Source organism: Lontra canadensis, unplaced genomic scaffold, assembly GCF_010015895.1.
Source record: "Lontra canadensis isolate GAN:19392208 unplaced genomic scaffold, GSC_riverotter_1.0 scaffold7, whole genome shotgun sequence".
Taxonomy (NCBI): domain Eukaryota; kingdom Metazoa; phylum Chordata; class Mammalia; order Carnivora; family Mustelidae; genus Lontra; species Lontra canadensis.
Genome location: NW_022631001.1, coordinates 27746046 through 27755361, shown reverse-complemented (window position 1 = coordinate 27755361; position 9316 = coordinate 27746046). Strand labels below are relative to the sequence as shown.

The 9316-nt window shown below is 39.7% G+C and overlaps 2 pseudogenes; both read right to left on the bottom strand.

Moving 5' to 3' along the window:
• Nucleotides 1-3515: 3515 nt before the first annotated feature.
• Nucleotides 3516-4462, bottom strand: LOC116864858 (annotated as a pseudogene).
• A 94-nt stretch (nucleotides 4463-4556) lies between these two features.
• LOC116864857 overlaps nucleotides 4557-9316 on the bottom strand; it is a 10280-nt pseudogene continuing 5520 nt past the window's right edge.

Sequence of the window (9316 nt, the reverse complement as noted above, 5' to 3'; positions counted from 1 at the left end):
CCCAGAAGCCCTTCCACTTGTATGTGGATGAAAAAGCAGGGGTGGCCAAAGGAGATTTGACTCAGATTCTGGGACCTTGACAAAGGCCAGTAGCCTATCTTAGCAAGAAACTAGATGCAGTAGCAGCTGGGTTCCCCCCTTGCCTCAGCATAATTGCTGCCACAGCCCTCCTGGTCAAGGATGCAAGTAAATTGACTTTGGTCAAAATCTCATCTTGACCACCACCCACGCTATCGAGGGCCTTCTCCGGCCTCCACCAGACTGATGGGTGATGAATGCCTGAGTGGCGGGGTATCAGGCCCTCCTCCTCAACAAACCAAGAGTGACCTTCCGGCCCCCAGCAGTGCTAAATCCAGCCACACTGCTGCCAAAAGAGCTGGCTAACCACCTACACAACTGCGGGGATGTCCTAACCCAAGTCACAGGAGTAAGGCCGGATCTCAGACACATTCCCCTTCTGGTTGCGGAGATGACTCTGTTCACAGACGGGAGTAGCTACATGGTCAATGGAAAGAGGTATGTGGGGGCTGCAGTGGTTTCCCCTGAACAGGAACTCTGGATGGCATCCCTGCCACATGGAACCTTGGCGCAAAAAGCAGAGCTGGTTACACTCCTGGCTACACTCCCAGAAAAACCGGACTATTCAGAGGAAGATTTAAAGTGTTTACAAAAATGGGCTAAATTAGACTATGAAGGGGACTGGGCTAAGACTAAAGCAGGAAAAATAATTATTCCTCGAAGACTAGGTAAAAAGTTAGTAGTCCAGATACATCAGGGTACTCATTTGGGGGACATGCAAACTCAAGGAGCTTATAGGCAAGCAGTTCCAGGTTTCTAAATTAGGGCGTATGGTTCAGGATGTAGTTGATAGATGTGCTCAATGCCAGGCAGTTAATGTGGGAAGAACTCGAATGGGAAGAGGGAAAAGAGAAAGAGGTAAGAAACCAGGAATTTATTGGGAAATAGATTTTACAGAAATGAAACCCAGAAAATATGGGCACAAGTATATGTTAGTTTTTGTAGATACCTTTTCAGGCTGGGTAGAGGCTTTTTCCACCAAACATGAAATGGAGATGGAGACAAAGATGGAACCACATCCTTACCAACCTGGGGACTTGGTTTGGATACTTTGCCATCAAGTGGGAAAGTTGGAGCCTCACTGGAAGGGACCGTTTACTGTCATACTGACTACCCCCACGGCAATAAAAGTAGAAGACATCAGGGCCTGGATTCACACGGGTCATGTCAAATGAGCCAAGGACGAGGATGCCCCCCAGAGATGGAAGCTGCAGCCGATGGACCCCGCTGACCATGGACTAAAGCTAAGACTCAAAAGACTATGAGTTCATTGTTGTTCCTTATTGTTGTTACCTGTTTGTGTGGGAGCTTCTGAGTCACCTTATAAGTCAGAAAGTATAGGTGGGAAATTAGATGAATGGAATTAGGAAAAATGGAAAAGGTTATACAAAGCAGTGAATGGCTAACTCATCAGCCAACTGTGCACTACTGTTACTTTTTGGCCCCTGCATTATAAACACCCTAATGTCATTTGTACAAAAGAAAATTAGAGCGATAATATGTTAGTCTTACATGCTCAATATAACCCATTACAACAGGAGAACATAAAACTGGCTGAAAAGTCAAGTATTTGACTAATTTCCAAAGAAAAGGGGGGAATGTAAGGGCCTGGTTAGCCAGAGGGAGCCATTTTGTTGTAAACTTGTATTGACCCTGCCCCTCCCAGAGGAACTTACTTGCAAACCCCAGATATAGGGGCTGGCCAGGCCGGATGGAAACATCCAATCAGTGGGGTGCGCATATATTTACTATGATAAATTGAAATTCAGTTGGTCACCCGTATTGCAGACCTAGCATGACTGTGCAGTTTTCCCTGTGTATTGCAATCTTATTGGCCACCTGTGTGTGGGATGGGCTCAACCCCACCTCTATAAAAGTCTGTGAGGCTGGGAAGCGTAGTCGTCAGGAGCGTCGTGGTCGTCGGGAGCGTCATTGTCATCGTGGTCGTCGGGAAGGGTTGTTGTCAGGTAGGGGAGTCATCAAGTAGCATAGTTGTCAGGAGCAGTGCCGTGGGGAAGAGGAGTCAGGAGCGGCGTCATCGTGGTCAGTGTCCTGGTCGTCGTTGCATCTTTGTAAGAGACGGCCCTGACCGGTCGGTTTGATTTTCAATGCTTGGCGCGAAATAAAGCTTTGCCTAACTTTCGCTTTGTGTCGGTCTCGTTCCTTTGATCATGGACCCTAACATTCTCCACACTGTCTGTAAGCATAGGAACTCCTCTCATTCATATATAAGACCTGAGATATGACTGGTCTCAGGTCGTATCTCTGCTCCCTCTGCTCCTTTTTGGTGGTTCTTTCCTTGACCTGGTAGTTTCTTCACAGACATACACTGACCAGGACACAACTGAAGGCTTCTGAGGAATGTCCTGAGGTCATTTGTCTGTCTCTGCACACCTCTCCTTGTCTAGTGTTCTACCTTGTCATTCAGGGAGAACATCACACTCTGTTTGGGTTCTCTGCCCCTCTCTGTGACTTGATAAATTTCCAACAAATAAGTAAGGTCAGGCCAGTCTTTGGGTTCATGTTATTTTTTCCTTCTCTTAGAAATCATTTCTTTTGCTTCCTTTTTATCCAGTTTTGAGAACTATTATTTTATAAACTTTCTGACTGTTATTTTGTTGTAGAAGGTGAAGGAATAAATCTGATCCCTGTTATTCCATCATGGCAATAAACAGTAATGAATTGTCTTGTATTTAATGTTTGATTGCTTAATTATATTTTGCCCAAGTTATAACCTGATTGTATGGGTGAACGCTCTCCACAACCATCTACATTCCAGATTTGGAATCATCCTCTTGATCTCGATGCGGTGAATGCACTCCTGCTTCAGTTGTCCCACTGACTATATGTTGACTTTGGTTGAGCAATCATGACCTCGGTGTTTATCTCAACACTGGCAGGTGATTATGATTTCTAATAGGTATACAAAGGAGTAAATGAAGAGGACGTGCAGAGAAGTGGAAAAGGAAAGGTTAAGAAATCAGTTATAGGGATGATATTGGACAGAGAGAAGCCAGGATTTGGCAAGTTCTTCAAAATTTCAGGACCACTACAGGACAAGTCTACTTTCTTGAAAAAATTTTTCCACAACATTCTGGCACTGGGCTCTTGTGTGTGGATCACAGACTGCCAAAGATAACCTTATTTGGGTCTTTGAATTATTAAGAGATCTCAATTGTATTATTGTTTTTGAAAACAATACAATATGTCATTAAAAAGATGACTTTGTTACATTAAAATCTTCATAACAAATTATTCACATGATGTCCACATAATGCAGAGCCATCATCAGAGCAATGATAAAATTTCAAATTTATAAACAAGAAACTTAGAAATGAAAAAGATTTAGGGAGTTCTCTAAAACCACCTATCTAGAAAGTTGCACCATTAAGAATCTGATGGAGAAAATTTTCCTCCAGACCAATGCCATATGTTTTCTAAAGACTCGGACTTTGCCTAAACATGTGGAAAATTCCAAGATGAATCTGCTTGGTCCTGACACTATAGATGATGGGATTAAGTACTGGTGGAAGAAGCAGGAAAATGACCACCATGAGAATGTGGACTATGGGAGGCAGGTGTTTCCCAAAGTGATGGACCATGCATACACCTATTAGAGGTACAAAGAAGATAAGCACCACACATACATGGGAAAAACAAGTGTTGAGTGCCATTAGTCATTCTTCACAAGATGCAATGCTCAGCACAGCATGGAGAATTAGGACATAGGAGAGGAGGATGAGGACTGAGTCTGTGCCCAGTGTGATAATGACCACACACAACCCATAGATGTTGTTGACACTGGCATCAGAGCAGGATAATTTCAGAATATCCTGATGCAGGCAAAAGGGGTGCTGAGGACATTAGCATGGCAATAATGATAGTGCCTTAGTAATATGGGGGTGGGCATCACGACTCCTGCACTTCATAGCAAGCAACCCAAACCAATCTTACCAATCGTATCATTGGTGAGGATGCTTGAGTAGTGCAGTGGACGACATATAGCCATGAATCGGTCAAAGGCCATGGCCAGCAGCACTGAAGATTCCAGGAACGTGAAGGTGTGGATGAAGAAGAGCTGAGTGAAACAGGCTCCTACTTTGATTTCCTGGGCTTCCCACCATAACACAGCCAATATCGCGGGGAGTGTAGACACAGACATGGCCAGGTCAGTTATTGCCAGGATGGACAGCAGATAATACATGGGCTGGTGGAGTGAAGACTCATTCCAGATAACAGAGAGGATAGTGATGTTGCCTAGAAAGGCCATCAGGTATGCAAGACAAAATGGAATTGAGAGCCAGGCGTGAACAGACTTCAGCCCATGGAAACCCCCTAAGAGAAAGGTGGGTTCCATAATACCACTGTTATTCCAGACCACCATGGTGGTGCTTCAGAAGCCCTTTGGGTGTGACAGATGCTGAGAAAATCACAGGCTATTCAGACTGGTTAGCAAATTCTACTATATTCATGTAAAATCAATCGTTAGTGTTCTTCAAATGACTTAAGAAAGACATCACAGGCAGCTGAATCATCCGGTCAGGAACAGCTTGTAAAATATGCAGTCTGGTCACAACTGTATACGGGGATCTGTGATCTTTGCTAGGATGCTTCAGGTGTGCATCACAGCCTTGAAAAATTAAATTACATGCAAAATAGAGAAACGTAAACCTTTAGATAAGTTGTGTACATTAATACAACAAAATTTAAGTGAAAATGAGGACACTCATTGATCTCCTTCAAATTAGCCTGTGGATCAATTCTTAATCTTATTTTCATTCTTCAGGGGTAGCCTTATATCCTTAATCTCATTGTTAACGATACATAACATTTTTATTTATTTACCATTCTTTACTTCATTCTGTTTTTCAGTTTAAAAATAGTTGTTCATGCATATGAACACATGTCTCAATTAAATCATTTGATTAGTTCTTTTATTTACATATCAAATGAATTCCAATTTCTAATTCTTTTATTTATTTTTCCAGGAACCTGAGTAGTCCTGCATATGTGGTTCCAAAGCACACAACAATAGACCTTCTTATGCACTTGTCTTCTATTTAATATTAATAATTGTATGATTAAGTTTTAAGTCAGAACTTTTGTCTCTCAACTTTATCTTTCTTAATATTTGGTAATGATATTTTGTTACTCTTTTCTGTTTATGATCCAACTGACTTAGACAAATATATACCAATCCCCAAATGGATTTTTTTTATTGCTCTCAGATAAATTTGAATTGGTGTATACAAAATATAAAGTATTTGATTCCAAGACTTTACCCAGTTGAAATAGATAATCAGAGAGGAAATGCTGCTTTATGTTCATTATTTTGACTTCTGTATTATTTACCAATGTATGTTTATTTTTCTATGTAGTTGCTGATCTCACTGTATAAATATTATTATATTCTTTTTTCATTATATATAATGTGGTATCTCTACATTTTTACTAATTTTCTAGACCACTATTTTCACACCTACCATTATATGAATATCTTCATGTAAATCATTTTTTTAAAAGATTTTATTTACTTATTTGACAGAGATCACAAGTAGGCAAAGAGGCAGGCAGGCAGGCAGTGGGGGAAGCTGGATCCCTGCTGAGCAGAGAGCCTAGTGCAGGGCTCCATCCCAGAAACCTGATATCATGAACTGAGTCAAAGGCAGAGGCTTAACCCACTGAGCCACCCAGGTGCCTCCATGTAAATCAATTTTTTATATCTTAAGGTTTTCCACAGCATGGATTTTCAAAAGGGGTATACTGAATCAAAAAATATAACAATATATACTGATATATAATATATACTGATATACATTGCCCAACACAAATTTAAAAATAATATTTAAAGGTAAACAATCATTTCTTGAATAATATGACACTGGTTCTTCTGTTAAGTATATATACATATCTCATTTTATTTACTTATTGTAGTGACCATATAAAAACAGAGTAACTAAAACACAGGGGCGTCTCGTAATTTGTCCAAGGCTATACAACCAGTAAACAGAATAGCCAGAAATTCATGAGTCTTTCTACCATCAGCTCATGTCTAAATGATGTAAGAAATTCTCTCTGGCTATTAATAAATATTATTTCTAAGCCCCTTTTCCCTCAAAATAAAAAAAGCTATTCTCATTTGTTTACCAGTTAGATCATTCTTTCACATAAATGATTATTTATTTTCATTCTTCTGTGAATTGTCTTCTTAAGCTTTTTATACATCAATTATATTTGTTAACTAAATAACACAAAACTAATGGTTTAATCAAAACAGTTAACCCATTTTAATAGTTTTTTATAATTTTCTTACTCTGGCCATTATGCTTCAGAAATCAATTTTAGGCAGTAAATTAAACTACTCTTTTCTTTTGCTTATCTGTTCCTTGCAAACATGGAAAAGCATTCTGTTTTCCAGCAATTAATAAGTATTGAGTAGTATCTTCTTTGATTTTTTGGGGGGGTTATATCTATAAACTTTTTCTTTTCATCTGTCAAGATGCTGTATGTGTGTGTATGTGTGTGCAAGGAAGAATATAGTACAAAGAACAGTATTATTAGATGTTCATGATTACTAAATTCTAACCTTCGTTATCATTTCTCAAATTATCTCTTCTTCCAAAAACCTGCAGAAAATACCAGGATCTTACCCTTCCCCTTCTCAACAATGCCTAAATCTCCAAACTCTTAAAAAGCTGTCCCTGGTATTTGTCCAGACCAGGGTGAGAACTTCCCTACAAAGAGTTTGAGTTTTCTTTTAAGTTTCAGCTGCCTGCACTGATGTATATGGATTTCTTTCCTAGTAGAGAAAACTGAATATTTAATGCAGGGTTTGGAACCCGAGGGTTCAAGTTTAATTTCCTTCTTTTCTAAGGTGTGCCTTGTCCCACGTAACAGCTGAAAGGTTCAGAAGGAACATGGAACCAGGGTCTCCAGGAAAAAGTATAAATACATTTCTCGAGTTCCCAAGTCCAGCAGTTCTTGATCCATAGGTTCTCATCCTGTCCCCTAAGGGACTGACATGTTGTTGACTCTTCTGGATGTTCTTCTCACCAGTCTAATCTGAAATCTCCTCCTGGGACCCTGTATCACAGAGACAGCTTCTCATCAACTTCCCATGGTCTATCCTAACCAAATACAAACACCCCCCCACAATCTCAACCAGAGGGTTTTCTGTCATAATTGCCAAACAATTCTTTTACTTCTTAGGGTCTGATGATATCAACTTTCAACATTCTTTTCTCCTTCACCAGTAAAATCTTGTCCTGTCTACCTTGCCCTACTACTTAATCTATGCACCTTTCTCATACATCCCAGGAAATATAAGTTCACCCTGTGTCTACAGAGAAAGAACAGTTATTTCTACTCACTACGAGGAGTCTCTTTATGACTTTTTGGGCTACTTTTTGAACTCATGTTTCACTCACTCCTGGTGGAGATGGAGAATGAAAGATGGACATAAGTTCCATTAAGTAGTCTGTCTTCTCCCATGCTAGATTCTAGGAATACCTACCAATGTTCTAGGAATACCTACTACCTACCTCAGGTAGGAATACATATCAGAAGTCCCTACTTCTAGAACCATGCTTTCTCACTACTCTTGGGCCATGTCCATCAGTCCCCATCATGTTCTCTTTCTCAAGCTCTCTGTCCTTGTCTCTCTGACTCTGTTTCTGTGACTCTTCTAAGTGACCGTTTGAGTCTCTTTATATCTCCTTGTCTCTGTAGTGTGTCTCTCAACTGATTTCTGGTTCCATCTCTCACTGATACTCACTTTCTCAATCCTGGGGTTTCTGTGCAATGTATAGGCAATGATATATTTGGCCATAACCTGAAACAGAACATTACCATATTTTTTAGTAAGAATATTGAAGGATCCCCTTTAAATTCTTCCCTCCATCTGTAATTCCAGTCTGAAGATTCTCAAGACTTTGGAATAAGCAGAGCTGAGCTAATGTTTTTAATATTGTTGCAAAGTAAAATGTGCTCCAAATTCCCTCCTCATGATCAAAAATAACCCTTCCTTCCATTTATTTTTTCCTTCTGAAGCTTACAAAGAACTTATTTTATTCCAGGTACTGCTTTGTCACCTTGCAAATATTTATTTGTCAACCATACAAGGAAATTATTATTCTCATGTAACATATAAGGAAATTGAAGCATGTACCAATTAACCATTTTGCCCAAAGTCATAGAAATAGGATACAGTAAAGTAGCATTTCAGGATTTGCTAATAGGGCTCCAGACTCTGTGCTCTTCATCACTACGGTATGCTCTCTCTCCAGTGTGGACAGACAAGGGGAGTCAGGTATGCCTTGCTAGCAGACAAGAGTAAAGGAAGAGTTAAGGTCAGTGTTCAATATAAGATTTTACAAAAGCGGGTTCTCTCCAAGGTGTGAAAGTCTTTCTGACCTTTTCTATCTCCCTTTCTGCTTATTTTCATCTCCTTTTTCTGTACCCATATCTCCTATGAATAAAACTCCTTTGTATATGTCTATGTATTTACTCCTCTGATTCCCTGAGGACCTTTTTTTTCTCCTGCCGGGCCTTCACTATATTTTCACTTTTTTACCCATTTCTTTTTACTCCTGTCTGCTTCCATCTCTTGGAAGTCTTTCCCTCTTTCTCCCAGATTTCAGTGTTTTGGGTATATCCATTGTTTTCCCATGATGTTCTCTCATTGCTTTGTCCCTTAATCATGTTCTTTTCTTTCTTCTGTTTTAGTGTCTTTCTCATTGTTGTTCTGCTTCTATATATTTCTTTACCTCCCTTGAGGGTTTCTCTACTCACAAAAGACGCTACCACTGAATTTTCTTGCTCAACCCATCATTAGAGAAATACAAAACAAATCATTAGGGAAATACAAATCAAAACCACAATGAGATGTTACCTCACACAAGTCAGGATGGCTAAAATTGACAACACAGGAAACAACAGCTGTTGGTAAGGATGCATACAAAGGAGAATCTTCATGTTGATGGAACTGCAAACTGGTGCAGCCACTCGGGAAAACAGTATGGATGTTCCTCAAAAAGTTAAAAATGGAACTACCCTATAATCCAGCAATTGTACTACTAGGTATTTATTCAAATGATACAAAAGTAGTAATTCCAAGGGATATATGCACCCGTGTTTACAGTAGCATTATCTACAATAGCCAAATTATGGAAATGGCCCAACTTTCCATCAACAGGTGAATGGTTAAAGAAGGGATAAATATATATATATATATATATAA